This window comes from Egretta garzetta, unplaced genomic scaffold (genome assembly GCF_000687185.1).
Source record: "Egretta garzetta isolate BGI_Z169 unplaced genomic scaffold, ASM68718v1 scaffold79, whole genome shotgun sequence".
Classification (NCBI taxonomy): Eukaryota; Metazoa; Chordata; class Aves; order Pelecaniformes; family Ardeidae; genus Egretta; species Egretta garzetta.
The window spans coordinates 6,260,052-6,282,446 of NW_009260791.1; the positions used below are offsets into that span (position 1 = coordinate 6,260,052).

General features: G+C 41.2%; 1 long non-coding RNA gene across 1 annotated transcript; it reads left to right on the forward strand.

The window, feature by feature from the left end:
* The first annotated feature begins 3,524 nt into the window (after positions 1-3,524).
* LOC118453086 lies at positions 3,525-11,548 on the forward strand. Its single transcript, XR_004843020.1, has 3 exons — positions 3,525-3,630; positions 5,070-5,072; positions 11,537-11,548. It is a non-coding gene; the product is annotated as an uncharacterized LOC118453086 (long non-coding RNA).
* Positions 11,549-22,395: the final 10,847 nt, after the last annotated feature.

The following is a 22,395-nucleotide window of genomic DNA, read 5'->3' on the forward strand; positions in this document are numbered from 1 at the left end:
CCCCTAAATTGAGGTAATGACACTTGGGTGATCCTCATCACCAGAGTGAAGTGTATCTCATCTGCTGCAATCAGACCATATTTTATCTAATCTGACGTAACAGAGATGACTCTGCGGCCGTCTCATTCTCACTTGCAGTCAGAACTGCTCCTCACACAGTGATTTTGATCATGTTTATTTTTCCTTCAGTTCCTTAAGTGGGAAAACCATCCCAAAATACTGGGAGAACAACCTACTACTTGCGTATTTCGTTCCTTGTTAGCCCTTATTCTGGGGAGCACACATCCCGTCTTGCAATTGCTTGCCATCCTGTGGGAATGGTGACAGCAATTCCATCTGAGAAAGAAGAAAGTGCCAGGAATGCTTTAGCCATGATCCTTTTACCTGGCACTGTGGTCAAAGGGGAAAAGATTGTCTAAGTTTGTATTGATAGTATGAGTAATTAAGACAACAACTATGGTGTATTCTAGCAGAAATTAGTCCTCTAAATTCATATTGAGACTGGAATTAAAGAAGCAAGGTGAATGAACTTGGAATGAGATATTAAAACTTGATATAACAAGTCCTTTCTGAAGGCTGGGGAATGGCAGATAGAGAATTAGGCAATTGGCAAGCTACCTCCAAATATCTTCCAGCCCAACAGCATGGTCAGCAAAAAAAGAGCCTTGCATTACAGATTCCTTTTCTCCTGAGATTGGATTTCTCTATTTAGCTATTTTGTAGCATCTGTTCCATGAGGAAAACCTCACCTCTGTGTTCATGTGTATTCTGACAAGAACGTTATGTGTGCCTGTGTGTAAGTCTTCACCTCTCTGCAAGGAGGTAGCAACAGTCCAGGTGTCCAATGCAATTACTGAAGTTCACTTCAGTTGCATGTGCTCATCTCCCTGAGCTGCCTCCTGGCTTAGAAGAAGTAATGGAAACTCCCCCAGACTACTATATACCGGGGTAGATTATACCCAAGTTCTTGCCTACTATTCTCCAAATGGCAGAGAATTTGGACTCAGAAGAAATATTGGGTGTAAGTCTAGAAGTGATATTGGTGCCCCTCACCCTAGAATAAGGGCAAACTGTTACAGAACTGCCCCAAACTGTCCATAGCTCAGTTATGCAGGGTTCCCAACCAGGCATTACAGCTGCCCAGCCTGAGACGGATCAGATCATTTCAAGCAGGGTTATAAGAGCAGGGCTGAGGAAAGTCAGATAATGGGTCTCCTTCATTCATTAATAGAGCATGAAGTTTACCTTGACCGCTTGCATAGAAATGAAAACTAGAGCATCTTGTCATATAGAAATCTTACCCTGAGAAACTATGTCATGCTTGCGTGTTGCTGTAAAGCTGAAGAGTACTGCTCTTCCTTCCTCCCTTGGCAATTTCAGAAGAGTTCCCGACATCCAAACATCTGCCACAGGGCAGAATGATTTCAAGTGAAGTAGCAGTGTACCAAGTTTCAGTTATCTCAAAGTGTTTCTCATATTGTCACAGGCTATGTTATGGTCTCCATAAGAGTGCATGTTTGACAAATATTAATTTGTGAATGGACAGTTTTACCACTACTTTCAATTTATTCTTCCTCTAAAGGAGCACATTGTCGATAATGCTGGGATGTATAGTATGCTAAGTTATAAAAACATACCTATTATTTTCTCATTACCTTCCCCTTCCAATACATTTGAAGCTGATTGACAATTTCCATAGCAGCCTTTTAAATAGTCTGGAGTTTCCTGGGAAGTTGGCAGGGCTGAATCTTACGGAAACTTACAGCTTCTTCAAAGATGAATAGTGAAACAGTTATTTTGAAATGCAGTTGTGCAGTCTGCCTTGCTTATCTCTCGCAGTGGAAAAAGCCCCTGGCCCTCTATGGGGATCCTCTTCAAAGAAAGTGGAAGATGAACCACACACAAAATTGTAGCCTTCATTGAATTATTAAAATAGTCTTCTGCTCTCTCATAGCAGGGTCAGAAATCTCCATTCCTACTCCATATTTTATCTTTCTAGGCTTTCTGTTCCTTACTACAAAATCTGTAGCTGACAAAATTCAATATAGCTTCTGAAAGGACTCCTGAGCACTGTTGTTATAGTTGCATTGTGTTCCTTGATTGTTTTGGAGGTGCTGTAAAAGAAGGAACAGGGATAATATTTGAAAAAATTACTAAAAGTCAAAGGTGGCAATTTAAAGTGAGAGAGTCCTTGATTCTTTTCCAAACTGCTTTCAGTATTTCCATCTTCCCTCTATAGTTTCCCACTGTGTGGCAGATGTACTTTTCTCTAGGATCAAGAGAATGATCTCCATACTTCATGGGAAATAATTTTTGTGCGTTAGAGGCGAAAGGAATTCATTTGCACTGCAAGGATTTCTTCTGCAACACTACAGAGTAAGAGCTGTAGAAAACATTCTGCCCATGGACTACCTACTCCTGGAAGTCCAGTGCTGTTTAAAAAGAATTTATAGTGTGATAAAATTAGACAAATATAAACCCTATAATTAGGAATGTAGTTCTGGATGAGAACTCCTGAGTCACTGGAAGTGCTACAGCCACACAAACCAGATCACGCAAATTCCTTCAACAGCTGATCGAGCTCTCTTTGAATCTAGCTTTTCTTTGTAGTTTTTATTCCTACTGGAAGGCTATGCCACAGCCTTACTGCTTTCAAGGCTAGACTGATAATCCTCTATGCTAGCTGCCCTCTCTTATGTGTGTGTTCTGGTTTTGCATGGCAAGGTTTTGGCAGTGGGGGGGGCTACAGCGCTGGCTTCTGTGAGAAGCTGCCAGAAGCTTCCCCCGTGTCCGACAGACCCAATGCCAGCCAGCTACAAGACAGACTCACTGCTGGCCAAGGCTGAGCCCATCAGCAGTGGTGGTAGCACCTCTGGGATAGCGTAGTTAAGAAGGGGGAAAAGTTGCTGTGCAAGAGCAATTGCAGCTGGAGAGAGGAGCGAGAATCTGTGAGAGGAGCAGCCCTGCAGACCCCCTGGCCAGTGCAGGAGGAGGGCAGGAAATGCTGCAGGCACCAGAAGCACAGATTCCCCTGCAGCCCCTGGTGCAGCCCATGGTGAAGTAGGCTGTCCCTCTGCAGTCCATAGAGGCCCACGGTGGAGCAGATCTCCGCCTGCAGCCTGGGAAGGACCCCACACCGGAGCAGATGGATGTTCCCGAAAGAGGCTGTGACCCCGTGGGAAGCCCACACTGGAGCAGGCTCCTGGCAGGACCCGTGGACCCATGGGGAGAGGAGCCCAGGCTGGAGCAGGTTTGCTGGCAGGGTTTGGGGCTCTGTGGGGGACCCACACTACAGCAGTTTATGAAGAACTGCAACCCGTGGGAAGGACTCACATTCAAGAAGTCTGTGGAGAATTGTGTCCTGTGGGAGGGACCCCACGCTGGAGCAGGGGCAGAGTGTAAGGAGTCCTGCCCCTGAGGAGGAAGGAGCAGCAGAGACAATGTGTGATGAACTGACCTCAACCCCCAATCCTTGTCCACCCCTGTGCAGATCGGGGGGCAGGAGGTAGAGAATTCAGGAGCAAAATTGAGCCTGGGAAGAAGGGAAGGGGTGGGAGGAAGGTGTTTTAAGATTTATCTTTTATTTCTCATTATTCTACCCTGATTTGATTGGTAAGAAATGAAACTAATGTCCCCAACTCAAGTCTGTTTCGGCCATGATGGTAATTGGTGAATGATCTCTCCCTGTCCTTATCTCAACCCATGAGGCCTTTCGTTACATTCTCTCCCCTGTCCAGCTGTGGAGGGGAGTGATGGAGTGGCTTTGGTGGGCACCTGGCATCCAGCCCAGGGTCAACCCACCACAGTATCCTTTTGAAATGTATGGCTAGTTTATGCATTTTTGTTCTTGTGCTAATACTTTCTTTTTTGATGGCTCCTTTTCCTTTAACTTTTCTCTTTTCCCACTGCTCATTGACTATGTTTTTATAGGCAGCGTACCTCTCAGTCATCAAGCTGTTAAGGGAAAAAAAAGTCATATCTCTTAGGCAATATGTACTCTACTCCATGGGATATCTGCTGTGCGTTTCCCTCCCCTGTTCAAATTGGGGAACCTGTTGCAGTGTGTCATGACTTCCTTCTATCCCAGACACCTAAACTGCCTTCCCACGGAAACCAGGACATAAGGGAAAAAGAAGGAAGCAAGGTGTAACATGGCCTTGTCCTGATGTGGAACTGGGACGTGACCGGGAACAGCTCACAAGTTAAGGATATGGAGTGTGCTTTAAGATCTTGCAGTACAGATATAACTTAAGTTTCTTTCAACAGATTAAATGATAAGGGGATAGGGAGACTAATAAATAGCACCTGTTCTATCTGGAGTTCTTTGGGCATGGGATGGATCAGGGAGATCTTATTAGTGCTTTGTAAGTAATTTTAATAGTTTTTTGCATCTCCTTGAAATATCCTGCGTGACAAAATCCTGGTGTACAGTCTGACTCTTTCACATCTGAATTATATTGGTAGTTCATCGTCATCCAGCTCTCTCAGGTTTTCTCCCTCTTTGGTTATTCTTAATAGATATATTTATAGCAAGAACCCTTGACCCGCATGCATGGCCTTGCCTGTGGTACAAACGACTTTCATCCCGTATGTCTCACTCCAGGTTTCACGGTCATTTAACTCTTTTTCAATAACAATATGATCTTCCTCTCTATTGATGCCTTTATATTCTGAGACAACAACAAATTTTAATGGTGCAATCACATTTTTGCACCAGATTCATTAAAGAAAATATGAATCAAACTTACTGTAAGACATAGTTCTGAGAAACTGCCTATTAATTATCTTTTATCTCCAGGCTTCTAATTTTCCTGTAATCTCTGCTTTAGCTAGTTCTTCTAGTTTATATTCTAATATTATATTAACCTCTAGTTTCTGACTTAACAATTCCTCTCTTATGCCACATCATATTAAGTATTGTACCAGTGTTCAGGTTGATTGAATCAGCTGCCTCTCCTCAACCTTAATAATTACTTGCTTGTTTGGTCTTGCATGTTCTACTTTTAGTAAACCTGTGCAGCACTTCTTTCCACTTCCTTCCATGTCTCTAATTATGCTTTCCATCAAAGTTTGTTCTAAAAAGTTGTGTATAATTGTGGTCAGTCTAATGATCCTCTATTTAACCACATTATGTTTCTTCCTCCTTTGCTGTCCTCTGGCTGTATGACCTCTCTGGCAGATTTGATAATGAATTCTATAGAGTGGACCTGCAACTTCAGAAACCATTTCTTTTGGGGACTTAGAGGCAACCCAGCCTTCTGCAAGCTGGAATGCATGGAGGTCTGCAGCCTCCTTCTGCTCTAACACAGTACTTTTGGCTTCTATTTTTATTCTTTTTAGCCACTCTTCCTTTACATCCCCACTCAGTGTTTCCATCACACTTGATATATAACCGCCATAAAAGCACTTGGGTTTTGGTCTGAACTGTGGTTGTCTTTAATCTCTATCCTATGCCACCATGATTTCAGTGCCAGCCCATGCTTTCTTTTTGTTTATATGCCTGAGCATTACGTTGCTACCTTTTAGAATGTCCATGCATGGCCTGATTCTATTTGACTTCTAACAAAACTGCTAATAAAATTCTTTCCGTAAGGTTTTGGCTTCTTTAACTATTGGATTTTACCTTTTAAAATGCTTGGCAAAAGAAGGACCATGGCATCAAAGCAGCTGTTGTTTGTTTCTGGTTCAAAAGATGCCACATCAGATTACTGAGTTTTATGTGCTTGGATGTTATGCTGGAAGTGGTAACCTGTTGAGGGTTTACCTTCCCTTCCCTGAGTTTTTGGAGGATTCTTTGCATGGCTTATAGGTATTTTGAGAGCATTCTCCAGCATTTTGTTGAAGGGATAGAGAAGAAGAAAGCATAATAAATGGAGTTTTTTCTGCCTAGTATCAAATGTAGCCCCAAATCCTCAAGCTCTTAAACAGTAAGGGAAAAAAAAGTTTTTCTTCTTAATCAACTTGACTTCCTTGGTAGATTTGTTACTATTTATATTCTGGTTCACCATACGTTCAAATAACTTCCAAGGTAGCTGAATCCTGAATTTTAATATAAAACCAGCTAAGAAAAGGAGAAAAATAAAGGGCAGGAGTGGTGGACTAGTCACTGTGGGATGGAGAGAACAGGAGGCAGACAGACAGGTCAGTCCTAGGGCTACCTGATCAAGTTTGGGTACAAAAGATTTTAATTGGCCTTGATCCATTTTGCTCCAGCTTGGGACTTTGAAGACTTTATGAAATGGTGGAGTTTTCCCAGGATGAGAAGCTAATTGGAACTGAGCAGGAAATTGTCTTATTTGCACCCATATCCAAGCCTCATAATTAACAGCAAGTTACTTTTGAGGCTATGGTCTTTGTTTATTATGTCTGTTGCTTAAGAGCGCTTGGCACAATATGGGAGGACGTGTGAAGACACAGGAGGAAAAAGAAGCAGTCCCTGCCCAAAGAGCTCGGGAACAATCGGGGGAAGGTTTCTCTTGATTAATGTGCTGAAATGTGGTTTTGATACGTGTGTTGGTGTGGCGCATAAGTTTTCACAAAGGCCTTCTTCCTGCTTGCCTGGTCTTCCTAGGCACACCTATTCGAACACAGCATTCAGACAGGTACTGTGTATTTGAAACATAAAGTAAAATTGGGCCAGGTCAATCCTAAAAGGTGACTTCTGTAGTTTAGCCATCAGAACTTGGTGTATTTTCCCGAGCTCAGAGTGATGTGTCAATACGACTCATCTAGGTTCAGAAACTCACATGCAAAGACTCTGATCTGTGGTAAAAGCTACTAATAATTTAAATGAAATATAATCAGGATTTGGACATGATGTCATGGAAATATCAGTGAGACACAAGCTCCAATTACAGGAGCCTGTTATTTAATGTTGTAAAGGGACTTAAAAGTATGGTATTCTAAAACTGAACAGAAGAGCTGTAAAGTTCAAACAAAATGATTTCCCTAGCTTATACAGATCCCAAATTTCATGAAATTCAAGCCTATCTTATTATAGTTTTTGATCTTTCAAGAAAAAAGTGAAGAGAATGAGAATTCTTTTGCTTCCTCTTCTTTTCTTAATACTCTTTATCTTGCTTGGCTTTGAGTTACAACTGTGACATTGAATTAGGTGCTGAAAATGTACCAGTTCATTTGACACCGAAAGAAAAAATATGAATAATTTGTCATAAAAAAAAAATACAATTCTTGCAGGATTACTTAATAATACAAAGCAGATTATATTTTTTTTTTTGTTAATCTTCTGCAAAGATTTTGATGGGAATTTATAGGTATTAAACATAGCCAGAGGAAGGAGCCTCTGATTGTCCTATGAATGCAATGAAAACCTGTTGGGAATTAGAACAAGGTGAGAAACTTTTCAATTAAAGAAAAAAGCAAGCAAGCAAAGGCCTTTGCTGTTTCACACAGCTTTTAATGAAAAAGCCCTCCATCTAAGCACATTTATTGTAGTGTCTTTTTCAGTGGCTTTTTCAGTGCAATGTCCCCATGAAATCCAGCCCACGAAATACTCGCAGCTGGTACTGCAAATGCTGCCCAAGCTGCCAAAAAATCTCTTCCTACCTTCAAAATTGGGTCCCTCTCCTTCTCCCTGACACAGCAGAGCAGTGCTGGTCCTTCTCAGCTCAGCTCCACTCCCCTTCTCCCCTCCGTTAGTTTGCGCTTTTCCTTCTCCCAGGCCTGTCCTGATCATGACTTCTGTTGTCTACTTTATATGGCAGCAGGTCGGGATGGGGAGCCTGGCAATGGCTGCTACCCAAGGGAGAGAGGTGAAACGGCGGTGACATTTGTATCAGCCCAGATAAGCACGCGGGGAAGTCATCCATGGGAGGGTTGTGGTAATCTAAGTCAGATCGTTCTGCTTTGAAGAGTGCAGACAGTGTTCTCTTCACATCCTGAAAATGATCTAATCTATAACTGATGATTAGTCACTGCAGCTGTTGATTCCTCTTTAAGGCTTTAACCACTCTCCCTGCATGCAGCTAAATATAATATTTGGGCAAAATTTTACCTAAAATTACAAACTTCAGAGTAATTCTGACTCTGTGTGTGTGTCTTTCTGGACTACTGTAGCATTCTGAATCTTCAAATTGCTACACCTACACAATCTTCTTATGTGCTTGTCATGTTCCTTTCTCCTTCAGCTTCCTGACTGTGTAGGAAAGCTCAAAAAAGGATTATAGAATCAGAAGTTAGAAAAGTCTGAAATCAGGTTGTCTATAGGATTGAAATTGTTCCTCTTCTGTATATGCATATGGCTTAGTCTTTAAGTACATGGTCCATACCTTCTTTTTCTTTCTGTTGTGAAACCCTGCTCACGTACTGTACAGAGTGGACTTGCTCTGTAGGTGAACTGGGACTTTGTACCAAACTGGGCGTTGGGATGCAGAGTTGCCTTGAAGAGATACAGTGTAGTTTCATGGTTAAGATAACTTGTGGATGTTCTGAAGTGAGTCTTTTCTTCCTGCTGCTGCCGCCACAGAGATCCATATGATGTCATGGAAAGTGCCATGGACAAAACTTTCCATAAGTGACCACTCTCTCTCTTTTCCTAATTTTCTTTGTACCTTCTGTAAGGCTTTTGCCGCAGTGTAGGTGTGCTGACATTTACAACTGTATCTCAAGACACTGGGACCAGTGCTTTCTGAACAGGTGAAGTCCCCAGTGTAGGTGTGCTGACATTTACAACTGGGACCAGTGCTTTCTGAACAGGTGAAGTCCTGTATGACGGTAAGCTCTATGGAAAGCATTGCTGCCAGGATGTCTACTTGGGCACAAAAATCATGAGATTCGTTTCAGAATCTCCATGCCCTCATTTGCCTTATGTGAGATGAGGCTCACCCTGCTTCCCCTTCACTCACTGTTGTAAAGCTGAATCTAGAACACATGCGAAAATACCCGACTGGTGAACAGCGTGGATTGGGAGCCTGTTGCCTTGCAACTGCACCGCTATAATTCTCTTTGTAGATGAGACTGCTCTTTAAAACGGTTTAGTAATTATTCTCAGAGCAGTTAAATGCACCTGCTTTAAGGAAGAGGTCTTCAGGTGAGTGGAACTTTACACAGTCAACAGCCCCATTGCACTGACAGCACTTTCACTTCTGTAACGCATTAAAGTTCAGGAGGTTTTCTTCAATGGCAGTGCTTGAATACATCATCTGGGTATAATTTCCCCTTTGGTTTTTATCTCCTACATCTGTACTCTTTGATCATATTTGCAATGCGTTATGAGCTCGTGCTTATGAGTCTTGCACAGAAACAAGAGTGACTTTCACAGCAAGGTTTCTTTTTGCTTGCCAAAAATGCAGGACAGACAGGGACAGAAATTAGGTATAGGGGAAACAAGCTTGGTGGACTTCTGATTTTAGAGCTTTCATCAGTGGTTAAATGCTTAAAAAAAAAAAGCCCTATTTCTTGTTTTGTTTAACAAACCACTTGTAATTATCTTAATATATGTAACCATGATTCACTGAGCAGTAATTAAGCAGAAGCTTTCTACAAATGGGCTCAGTGATATAAAAGGACTCCTTCAGCCCTTCCTCACTGGCACATGAATGACTTCCAGTGAGAATGAGCTTAAGCTAAAGGGTTAAGACACTGTAATCAAAAGCTGTAACAACGACTATCATTAATGGACTGGCATTGATGGGGGATTATAATCTTTACCAGTGAGGTCAGTTTTTTGCCTTCATTTTGCTCTGCAGTTCTCACACTGATAAGTTGTTTTAATAGCAATTTGTATTCCATTACTGCCTGGTTGTGATCAAAGCCTTAACACGCAATGAAAATTTTCCGCAAAGATCCCCTCCATCTGGTGCTGAACACTTTCCATTTCCTATTTAACTGGAAATCTGGGCTCCTTCCTGCATGCAAGAGACACATGATAGAAAAAACACTCCCAAAATTTCCAGAGGAAACATTCATTTGACACTTGTTCATTCTGAGATTACAGGTGCCTGTTTAACTTCCACCACATGTGGTTTTAGTTTCCTTTCGTTTATTTGTTTTAAGGGATGTATCCAAGACATAATGTTCAAATACAGATCTTGGATCTTTCCAGAACTTGCAACTCGAAGTTTTGCTTTATTCCATTGCTGAAATGGAATTTTATTTTCCTGAGTAACAACTGAATAAGGACCCTAGGGATTCAGTGTCAAAACCATAGCTTCTGAAGTATGCCATAGTACTAAGTGGTAGTTTCACGTCATAATAAAATTTTTTGTTTGCTTTGATTTTTTAGCTTTATACCTCAAAGAATCAGGTATGAACTAGTTCTCAAATACAGATATCTTCTAGCTTCTGTAGATAATCAGGTTTCAGATGAAAAACATGTCACTTCTCATGTTTATCCTTTGAGTCTGTCATCCGAACCTGATTTGCTTCAAATTGGAAATTCGGCTCCTTCCAAAGTTCCAGTTAGATGTTCTCAGTCTGTTGCAAGTGTTGCAAGCCTTTCTCTTTAGGTTGATCACGACAGTTTTGCTCAGCTGGTGGCAAATATCAATTAGTGCTCAACTTTCACTAGCTGATATGCCTTTTGAATATAAAAGAAAGGAAGAAAATGGGCTTGAAAATGTCGCCATGTTCTTTTCTGAAAGCACTGCGTGAACATGTCTCTGTTACATAGGAGTAAAGTGCCACTGTCTGAGTTTCTCAAAACTCACTAAAATCATCTTAGCATGCTGTACTGCAGACAAAGCTTTTCAGTGTTCAATTCTTCTCACTGAAGTGTTTTCCTTCCTTGGCTCTCAGCCACAGATTAATAGTCTGTAACCAAGCTCGCTCTCAAAAATGTCAAATTTAATTGAAAAAGGAAAATCAGAAAATAAAAAGTTATCTGGCATGACTCCTCTGGGTCCCACTCTCACAAGCTTTGCAGGTTCCTCTGCTTTGTTAACCAGCCCTGTATTGGGAGGCTAAGCCCTCGCTGTCCCCACTGCAGTTTCTGCCTGGAATATCTGGGGCACAATCCAGCTGTGGTGGCACCGGAGGAACCCAGCTAGGTTCAGGTCTGTCTTCCAGGCTGAATAGAGCAATAAAAAAGCCCTTTCCCCCCCCCCCCTATTATTTCTAGGTCCTAACACTGTGCATCCCAATGCGGGTTGGAGTGGAAGGTGACAAGTACAGAGGTACAAACAGCAGAGCTCTTACAGGAGACTGTGGATAGAGTGGGCAAAAAGTTTTCCCAAGAAACGAACGGAAGTATTTGGTTTAGAACTTTCTAGTTTGCTGTGCTTCGGGTGAATCAGAGAGAGTCGTGAAAGAGCTGGATGTCTGTCATGGTGAGCTGGGAATCTGAGAAAGTGCTGACCCCAGCTCACCACGCAGAACTGTGCTCTAGAACGGAGAGCTGGGAGCTGTCAGTCCCCACTGGTCTACAGAATTGCCTGCCTGGTCAATTTTACTACGTGAACAATCTCTGAAACTGGTAGGAATGTCTAAACCATAACCCCATTCTTGTGTGAATTTACTGAAGAGCATAACACTGTGTTTTTGGCTCAAATCCATGCTGGGAAAAACTGTCAAAGCAGAGAAGTCTGTCTGGGAAGCAGCTGTTTATAACTGTTGTGAATGTGCACCAGTTCCAAGTTCTGTTTGATAGATAACATATGCCCTCAGTTATCAAAGCTTTCCAGTGCTTTTCTTTGATTTTGAGTCCAGCAGACTCAAGTCTTGTATCTTACAGCAAGGAAATTTGCTGTTATAGGAACTTGGTGTTATGGTAACAGTGCCTTGACAGGAGAGAGGCTCAGTATATAACTGAGTTACATACTCACCACCCTGCCCTAGGATGGCCTCTTCAGGTGGGCATTCATCTGGCTCCTGTATTTGGATGCCAGCAGAATCCAAATGATCCCCATTTCTGGCCTGAAGGTAGAAAACTGTTTTGATCTAGAAAGTAGCATAGTGTTGATGATTATCCATCCAGAGGGAGCACACACACAAGGCATTTCAGTGTTGGTTTTTTTAAGTTATTATTTTGCCCGTGACATCTGCAAGAATTCTTAACATTCCTCTTCTGTGTTTTATCTCAGAGGGAGGTAAAATGCAGCAGAGAAACAGCTGAAGCCAAGTTAAAAAATGGAGTTCTCAGTCCAATGCAGGTGTGCAGTGAGTCCTCAGTATTCATGCTTGTCATAGACCTTTTCCTGCCTTCACACAGTGCTACAAAATTGCAGAAGAGAAATTTATAGCAGAAGCCATTATTAGAACTTATTACTTACCTGTTTACTGTTGAACATGTTGTGCAGTACAGATAAAATTTTAAGGCACTATGACTTGTGTGTGTGGGGAATTCATTAAGAAAAATGTTCTTTTCCTTAGAATTTGCTTTTTATTTTATTTTTTGAATATATTTTTTGCAGCTTCATACTCTGATAGCTGTTCTCCATAAAGAGATGAGAACACTTGGTACAGACACAGGAGGTCACTCTTAGGTAATACATTCAGAATTGTAGCCTGCATTTTCCTGATGATTTCCCTGATTTGGCTCTGTTGTTCCAGCAGGACTCTCCCCCAGACAGCCCTGTTGGAGCATGGAAGACTGTATTTCTGTTGGGAACCAAAACTGGAGAGGTAGGGAGGGCCCTCAGCAAGGAGCCTTAGGACTTTCTCTGGTGCTGCCTGCAGCAAGGAGACCTGCCCTGGCAGGAACAAGGGCTTGTAGGACATTTTTAGCAAATGGAAGAGTGCCAGAACAGAGATAAGGCCCTCACCCATATTCTGTATTCTCCATCTGTATGGAGGAGTACTGGGCTGTTGCTGCCAAAATACCCTTTTCCTTTAGGACTGGAGGCTGTGCTGATTAGTGGTTAGAATAAGAGTGGGGTGTAGTGAAGCTGTCTTCACAACTCTGTCATTGATTTGCCTTGGGCTAATTGCCTCACTTTCCTCATTCCTAAATTTCCTAAGCTGTAAACTGCATAATCATACCTGTGTCTTTGCAAAGTCCTTCTGAGAAGTTAAGCAATAGGAACTGTTATCCGTGAGTCTAGTCTAGGACTGCCTTCCTGTAGGCGGGCAGTGTTTTTTCCCAGCACGCCAAACAGCTGCAGCCTGTAATGGATTGCTTTTTTGTTCATTTCTGCGTGTTACATCTCTTCTTCTAGAAGTACGTTTGCAACGTTCACTTTTGCTTAGCTCTAAATGTTCTGGTCACTGTAGGTGTTACTTGGTCTCCTCTCTTACCTAGGGTGGTATGGCTGAGTGTTGCTAGTGAAATCGGGCTTCCACTTTTTGTCTTTGTCACAACAGTTTAAGGCAGTTGATCTCAAGGTTTCTTTTGTGAGAACAGAAAACGGCCTGTGCTGGCAACAGTTGTGATGCAACACTTCTTCATAGATGCAGAGAACCCGCTGCAGACTCCCAAGCAGTCCTCATATTCATGGAGAACTTTGCATTTTCAACCACTTCTAAGAAATGCTGTATTCCCATCAAAACAAAGAGTTCAGCCAACACTCAGCCCGAGTCTTCTCATATCAGGGGGGCAGCTCAAGTTTACATTAACAAAATTAGAATCACTTTTACGGAGGTTTGTTGGAAGAGGTGGGTAAACTATTTTCAGTAAAATAATCATCTATCTTAAAGTAGCACTAGATAGAAGCTGGAAAACTACACACAAATACTACAGAAGACAAATAAAAGCTAGACTCCTGGAGAATATAGTGTATTTTCAAAGTTACACTGAAGGGCATTTACTGTCTACAGATATTTTTCAATTTGACCAACTTCATAAAGGCCATGAGAACAGTCTTCAGGTGTTTGTAGAGAAACACCAATATGCAATCTCTTCAAAGACTGGGGGAATAAGTAAATAAAATTCATTTATATGACTACCTACTTTCCAAACTCTTTAAAACATTAAGTACCTCCAAATTAATTTGCAATCCAGCTCAACATTAGGTCTGTAAGTAATCTGTGATTGATCCTAACCCTCATGGAAGGGATCGGAGGAAATGAAAGTAGGTACCCGAAACTAATAGTGGTTTCCCAATGAATGAGGAATGCAGTTGTCTGAGACAACGGAGGGTCTCCCTAGTGCCAACCAGGTGACAGAAGCCATAGAAACAGATGTATTTTCAAGGTGTCTTTGCAAGAGGTAATATGGTTATGAGTCAAGACAAGTTTGTGGTCTGCAAGTGCATGGTTACATCTGTATATTTATGGTTGTGGGATAGTGTCAAAACCACCTCTGAAGAAGCAGGTCTGAGTCATTAGATGCTGCTGAGGATATGAGAGTTATAAGGAGCATCTTAGTTCAAGCACTCTCAATTATCCAAGCAAAAATCTCTTAAGAGATTTGTGTTTCCTTCAAGTTGCAATTAATGTTGTTTTTTATCAGTATGTTGGACACACATAAGGATTTGAAATCTCTTTTGAAATTGCTGGTGACAGTAATAGCTACTTTCTTTATTATTGGAGGAATAATGAATTCACTTCTCTTGCAGCTCTTTTAATAAGGAAGTACAAGCTGTCTTTGAAGTACTAGCAGCCCAGTTATTCCTGTGTTATTCTGACACAACGTGTATTCATCTTCCTTCAAGGCTTTAAGCCGTTCTGTTTATCAAGCAAATCAGCAAATAAGTCAAAGCACAGCTCTAAAACTGAAGCAGCCTTATCTGCAATACAGGAAATAGAATTCTGCTGCTATTTTATGGCACATGGGGCCATGAAAGAACAGTCTTTATCCAAATCAGATAAGTTTTACCAATAGATCAACTAATGGTAAATTATGGAGAAAGGTAAATGTACATGAATGTGTAGGAAGAAGTCACAGATTTCAAATCTAATGTGCCTCTGCTGTGACGTGTCACAGTTTCAAAACGAAATCTGCCAAAACAACTGGATGAAAACAAATCTACAACATTCTTCTATAACCCAAATGGAAGTGTTTACAAATCTTCAGGTATCTATAGGAGAGAAAGTTTTCTTCTTATTGAAGTGGAATAATGAAAGAAAACAAGGAAAACTGATGCTCTTCAAGAAAAGTCTGAAGCCTTGTCCACATAGAAGTGTGGAGTTTTGTGGGTTTTTTTTCTTTTAATTTTACCCCATTTATTCCTGTGATAATGACAGTAGATTTAGATAGTCTGTCCACTCTGTTCACCTTGGGTTAGTTCCCTATGAGTGAGAGAGAGATCCATAGAGCTCTGGACTTTCTCAAAATAATTGCATACCATCCTGGGAGAAATGACCATCAGATTTTGCTTTCTGGGACTTTTTTCATTGTTGGTTGTGTACTAGAACCTGCTGTATTTATCATTCCTGTGGTCAAATTCAAAGGATCCTGTGATTCCTCTGATACTGCCTCATTGTTCATGTGGTTTTAATGATTTCACCACCATTTTCATGTTGCTTAAGGACACAGCTGACCACTGCAAATCAGATAGTTATTACTATAAACAGGGTGAAGAAGGCATACTCTTACAACATAGGTGATTTTGAATAAAACTGAAACTGCTTTTACAGTAGTCACGATTGTGCCACATGAATACCATAAGAGGTGGAGGGAAAGCCATGGTGGGCAACGTCAAAGGTCCTTCTAACACAGTATTCTGTTCCCAGCAGTGACCTGAGAGTTATGCCAAGGGGCAAGTATAAGAACAGGGAAAGAATACAAAGACAGTTTTTGCAGCATGTGTTTCCAGATTTTTTTGTGCATTGTGAAGTATTTTCATACTGATACATTCTTTCTTCTTTTGTAAGTAATATGGCTGACTAACACAGGCAGAAGATTGCCTGCAAAATGACGGTAACCAGCAGTGGCTGTGGAACAGCAGGGTCTGGAAGGCCCTTCTGCTGAGTGGAGGTCCTCCTGCATCTGTGGCATCTGTGGCTCAAGGCCAGCTCAGGTTCCCTTTCCTGATACTTGTTACTCTTGAGAGCTACTTGCTGGTTGCAGACCAGTTTAGTGCTGGTTTTTGAGGTGTTAGGGCTGTAGTCACTCATGATAACGCTATTTAAAAGAGCGCTCTGCCTTCATTTTTGCAACACCAGGTACTACAAAGGAGATGAAGTGATAGATTTGCAGGATTGCAATTCCAATGAAACACAGAGGTCACTGATGGGACCTGGCTACCAGACCATCCAATGTATTCAAGTGCTTAACTCCCACTGAAGTTGCCTGCTTATTTGTTCATATGAAATTAAACTTCTGATTTCGTCTGTAGTGGAAGTTAATTAGCACATCTCAACTTGCCCACCAATATCACTTTCATTTGGTGTTAAGAGCAAGTTTAGCACTCAAGTCTCTTTTTTTCATAGCAAACAGCCTGTGCTTATTATCATATTAAAGGAATGCCACTGGTTAAATCAAGCAATGAATATAAATAGCTGTATTACTGCCATCAGGCATCAGTGTTTATTTAGTGGATGTGAATCATGCGTGCCTCTTTGATCTGGCTTTGACTAAGCCATTGCTGTTTTCATACAAAAAAGGTTATTTGCAAACACTGCAAGAGTATTGTATACATTAAACATGGAACTAATCAATATGGAAGGCTCTCTGCTACTTTGACAACCCTGTGTACTGCCACAGTGTCTTTTCAGTGTTTTGAATTTCTCAGTGAGTACCGGGGGCCCTGAAGACACTCTCAGCTCTCTCCTTTGGACTAGAGAAGATCAAGATTGAAATCTGGGCCCCGCTGAAATCAGTGGCTATATCACTCTCAGGCCCCTGTGAAGGGTACATATCTGGCAGCAGAGAGGACAAAACCAATCAAGGACAACAGTGGTTTATTTGTGGGCTGGTTTGATTACAGCGCATGCAGGAGAGTATTTGAAAGAGAAAATTGCTTGTGCATAACCAGATAAGCAGCTAGACTCAGTCCTGCTTATGCTCATTGCCCACATTGAACTTTTTATTACTTTTTTGCTAAAACAAAGCTCCTGTGTTGAACTTTAAAACTGAACCCACATGCCTCCCTTTCAACAAACTATATGCAGACTGTTGTGTGCGTTGCAAACGCAAATGATAACCCATAGGTACGGCCAAAGGAATGTTATCACAGTCTTTGTGATAAACAACTTAGAATGGGACTCATTCTGGTGCCAAACATTAACCTGGGCAAAATAGCTGACAGGAATGATGTTTATACAACCATGAGACATGACTGACCTCAAATGCTCTCCCATGAGGGAACTGGGCATGGCAAAAAAGTGGAAAAATTGTAGAAATACCCAAACAGGTGATTTCTGAGTCCAAAGCATGCATGCATCCCTCCCTCCCTCCCTCCCTTTCTGTTACTTCTGCTGTACTACAAGGTCATAGAGAAGTTTTTGGATCCAAAGAAAAGCTGGACCTCGAGGTTTTGGGCAAATCTAGTCTTCGCTCCTACATTTGTAGCAAAGTCAGACTAGTTTTGCATCATTTGGGATTTCCTTGTTATCATTTAATGCCATTTTAAATATTAATCTCCCCTATGTTTATCTGCAGGTATGGCAGAAAAGGAGGTTTTAAATAATTTGGAATTATAACTGTACTAGGAAAGCAAAGGGGACCCGTGAACTATTTCTCTTTTGGTGTCTGGTATTTTGTAATGGACTGAACTACACGGTAACTTTGTCTAATCTAAGAAAAATGGTGAGAATTGTTAGGATGAAAGTGAAATGCTGATCATTTTGAAAAGTGAAAAAGGAGAGCATTTTGTTGTGTTCTTTTGTAAAGATCATACGCTCCTCATGTTAATGTTATGATGTTCTCTTGCCTGGCTGTGTATTATTACATCAAAGATTTTGTCAAAGAAACCTATCCAGAAAGGCTAAACAATGACCCAGAGAAGAGTCCTTGAGGAAGCAGCAGAGATGTGGTTATGGGGGAATACCTTCTAGCTGTCTTCGTCCCAGATTGGAATGATTTACTCTTCACAGGAGCTAAATCTAGAACCCCAGAGGTGCCAGAGTCTTTGAGATTCTGATAATCCCTGATACAGTTACTGTGAAGGGAATAGATCTTACAAGTTTTCAGAGCTTAAGCTGGGAAATAAACCAAACCATTTGTTTCTTCTAGCCCAGAAATGAGAAATACTGAGGGGAATAGTGTGACCACGTCTCACTTATTTTAAGGGATGTTCCTAATTTCATTCAGTGTTACATGAATAAAGGGAAGGTGGGTTGATCAATCAACCCTTTGTTTGATTGACCAAATTAAAGCAATGTAACTATCGATTGAAGTTGTTTTTCTCTGCACAGTTCAGCCTGAAGTAATGTAATCTTTTAATGCAAACTAAGCCAAAGCTTTAAGGTATGCACAGAACTGCATACCTTAAATGAGAATCATGGCTGTGACTTCATGGTGGGAATTTAGCCTGTTAAAACATGACATTACCTCAGGCTGCTTCTTCTTGCACCTTTACCTACGTAAAGAAAAGGCACGCATGGAAGAACGTTTCTAAAACCAATGGATTAATAATTGTGTAGTTTGTTCTGCGTGTTACTGAACTGTTTCAATGATTCTGTAGAGATGGCAGTGTCTCATATTGCATGAATACCTCCTCACCCTGACAGTAGACAACCTCTGTGCCTTGCAACGGGGTGTGCAGTCAGACTTTGCCATAGCATATGTAGGAAAGAGCTGATACAAACTCAGTCCATTTCTCAGGACATTTTGACATCAAAATATGTATCTATGGTTCATTCATTTAGTCAAAAGCTCTTTCTGATGGAGAAAAAAAATCCAGTTTTGAGTATTTGTTTCGGTCCTCCTTATAGTGAGTTCCTTCCAGAGCTTACCACCGTGGCACTGAAGTTCAGATAACAGTCCTACTGAATGCTGCAACAAGTAAAGCTCTTACAAACGGTACCTTAAGGAACAGCCTTTTTCCTGCATTATTCTTGATGAACCTTGATGGTGATATTGTGAAAGGTATCTTCAACCTTTACCCTCAGCACTGCTACCAACCCCTCCATGTGCTTTGGCAGCAGCTTCAATGGGATCTCAACCCAAACGGAGGAGAATTGGGGGGTATGTGATGCAATGAGAGCATGTTAGTGCTCAGGCAGTGAGACTGCTCACCTTGCCCCAATTCAGGTGCAGAGCCAAGTATTCTACAACATCATAAAGCAAACAAGCAGAAACTGTTGGTCACAAAGATAAATATTTGCTACGTTAGAGAATCTTATCAGAGGGAATGTGTTCTTGCTGTTTGTTGGTGGGACTTTCCAGGAACTGGAGATACATAGGGTCAGAAATTCCTGTCAGCTTCGGTGGAGCTGAGTTTCCACCCTCAATGTCTACCACTGGAAACCACAGCTTGTATGGTCTCTCTCTGTCTAAGCCATTCTTGTTTCAATTCTCTATCAAATCTAAGCTGTGGACAAGGCACAAAACTTTAATTTCCATCCATGCCTAATGTTTCTGAGAGCAGGTTTTGGCACTGCTTTTTAAAAACACATGATGCCTTGTCTCTGGCCAGTAGAAGCCATCCTAGCCCTGTCAAAAAATAGATCCTACAAAACATTTCTCAAGAAGACTGGCTTATTTAGGCGGGGTTATAGATAATATGGATTACCAGGGCCCTAACTCTACAATGTATCATGTGCAAGGAGATAGCTGTTTCTAATAGGGCCTTAGATTCTACAGAGAGGAATCCCTTCAGGAATGAACAGCTTAGTTTGACAATTTTTAAAATAGAATTAGCCTCGTTTTCTAACAGGAGGATACTCACAGTAGGTTTTGAACTGGCTATCCAGTTTGAATGGAGGAGTGAAGAACTTTAAGATTATTAAAGTCCAAGTGAGCCTATCAATAACCCTTCAGAAGAAGATTTCCTTATGAGCTTCACACTATTATACACCGAAGAATCCACCTACATGGAAGATTTGATGTACTCAGCTAGGGTAGAAACCGAAGGCCAAGGCTGCGCAATATTAGACAGAGGAAACTCTATCCAGAAGCATCTGCACCGCAGGGAGCCAAACTCAACCTGCTACGCTGCTTGTAGAGCTCCGTGTCATTACACATGTAGAAATATGATAGGAAACTTGTGTACTACCGATGTGTTGTGTCCCCTCATTACCCCAGCATTTCATTTACCGATGAATCAACTGCCTGGTTAAGGAAGAGTTAAAAAAACCTGTCTTTCAAGCTGAAGCACACATCACAATCATTAAATCATCACTCAGGTCCAATCCCATAAAAAATTTCACTGCATGGAGTCTTTCTGAAGCCTATGGGTCTCTGCACACATGCACCATATTTTGTTGAAGGATTGCAATCTAACCAGGTAACTAGGCCCTGTCCCATGAGTCTACTGAGCCAGTGAGAGTTTCCAGATAATACAGTTATGTCATATTGTATTTCTACAGCTGGATATGTGTTCAAACAATATTGTGCAGGGCAGTTCTTTAAGAGGGGTTTCTATCACTAAACCATTACTGTTGGGCATGCCCCTGGCATTGAGTTAATTCTCCTTAATAACCAATGTTTTCATTATTTATTTCTGAGTGCTCTAAATACAGATCCCAAGAATGTCTGATAGAAGTGGCTTGTTGTAGGTATTTTGTAAAAAAATAGGGAAAGGCCCCTGGCATTGAGTTAATTCTCCTTAATAACCAATGTTTTCATTATTTATTTCTGAGTGCTCTAAATACAGATCCCAAGAATGTCTGATAGAAGTGGCTTGTTGTCGGTATTTTGTAAAAAAATAGGGTAAGAAGATTTCTTATTGTTTCTTTTAACAAGTGCATCTTTCCTTTTTCATTTTGCTATTGCAGATTAAGTTTTTTGTGCTTTCAGTGTGCATGTGGATGTCTTGTAAGTGTTTAACGTGTGTTTGTTCATGGCTTCTTGCTCATCTGATTTCCTTTTATCAGCCTCTACTCTCTGCCCCAGTTTTGGTCTATTCCCAGACTAAGGAACATTCAGAAATCTCATCATGCCTCACACTAGTGGTTAATATCCTGTGGTAGATATGGTTCCAATATTACTCCCATCTGGTTTCTGCTCCAGTGAAGGCAGACCAGTCTTTATTTCAAGAAACTATTCAGGTGGGAAGTAGTTAGCCTCAGTTTGTGGTTATTTAAACTTTCCTGGAGTGCTTTGCTAATATTGTATGGAAGAAAGTGCTGGGATGCTACTGACTGTGTACGTAGCCTTGCCGGTGCAAGATTTAGCACAATATTCTGACATAAAATTAGGCCTTCTTTTACCTTAATGCTTACCCCTGGGCACTGTTCAAAATACCCACCCTGCTGTTATGGATGTTCTTACTGCAGCTAAGCAGAGACATCCCAAAAGCCTGGTCGTCTTCTGGCCATGCTCCCAGCAGGAACAAAGTGGGGGTAGGCTCTGTCTTTCTAATTGCAAGGCTGCTTGTCCCCCAGGGTCCTCCATTGATCTGGAACTTCCCACGACCCCCCCCACAAGTACAGTCTCTAACCTGAAGAAGGTGACAATTATCAGAATTTTGAAGTCACGGTTATTCACCTGAGGACAATTTATATGTTTTAATCTTGCAGCTAGTTCTCATGTTCATAAGCCTGAGGCCCTGAAGCCCAACCCTTTGGTTATTGTGTTTGAGTTTTTAGCCACAGTTGGTTATGTTAATAGATGTATCTGAGTTTTTCTAGCATCAATATGAAAATATGGGTGATGATGACGATAGCAGTGAGAATTACTCTGTCACAAGGTGTGAGGGGGAGAGAGTTGCAGATGGGATTGCCTGTTAATCACCAACTGCTTCTTGGTTTTGTCACACATTGTGTCTCCTGATGTTGTAAAGAGAAAAAAAAACCACAAACTGATTTTCAGTTCTGCAGAATCATTATGTGAAATCTAGAGGGAATGCTAGGAATAAATGAATTTGCTGGCTTTATTGTTTTGAAGAGCTAAGCTGTACTTTGTGGTTTGAGGTGCCTACAGGTGTAAATCTGTCTGGAGCAGAGTCTGCATGGGGAATATTTAGTGGAAATGAAGGGTCACTCATGAGGATGGGAGTTAGAGGTGAAGGGTAACATTTAGGTGCCGTACACAACATTTTATTTTTTAAATAGCTGTTTTCCTTGGAAAATAAAATTCCATTAATTTCACCATGAGATATCCTGGGAGATGTAAAAGACAAAAAAAAGTAATGGATAAAATGCTTTATCTACTTGTTCATTTTTTCTTCCAACTGTTTATTATCTTTTTTTTCTGTTTCTTTCCCCCTCCCCTTCTTTTTTTGTCAGACTCAGTTACTTAATTTCCATTAATTTCCTTTCATTGATTTTCTGTTTCTTACTGAAGTTACTCCTCAGTTCTCTCACAGTAGAACTTCATCTTCTAGGCTCTGGGCTCCTTTTCTTCCATCCCCAAAGTCCATCTCATTCTACTTTCTCTGTGTCTTGCTTTCTCCTTTACTACTGCTTCACCTTTTGATTAAATATCCTGTTCTGGCCAACACTTACCTTTCACGC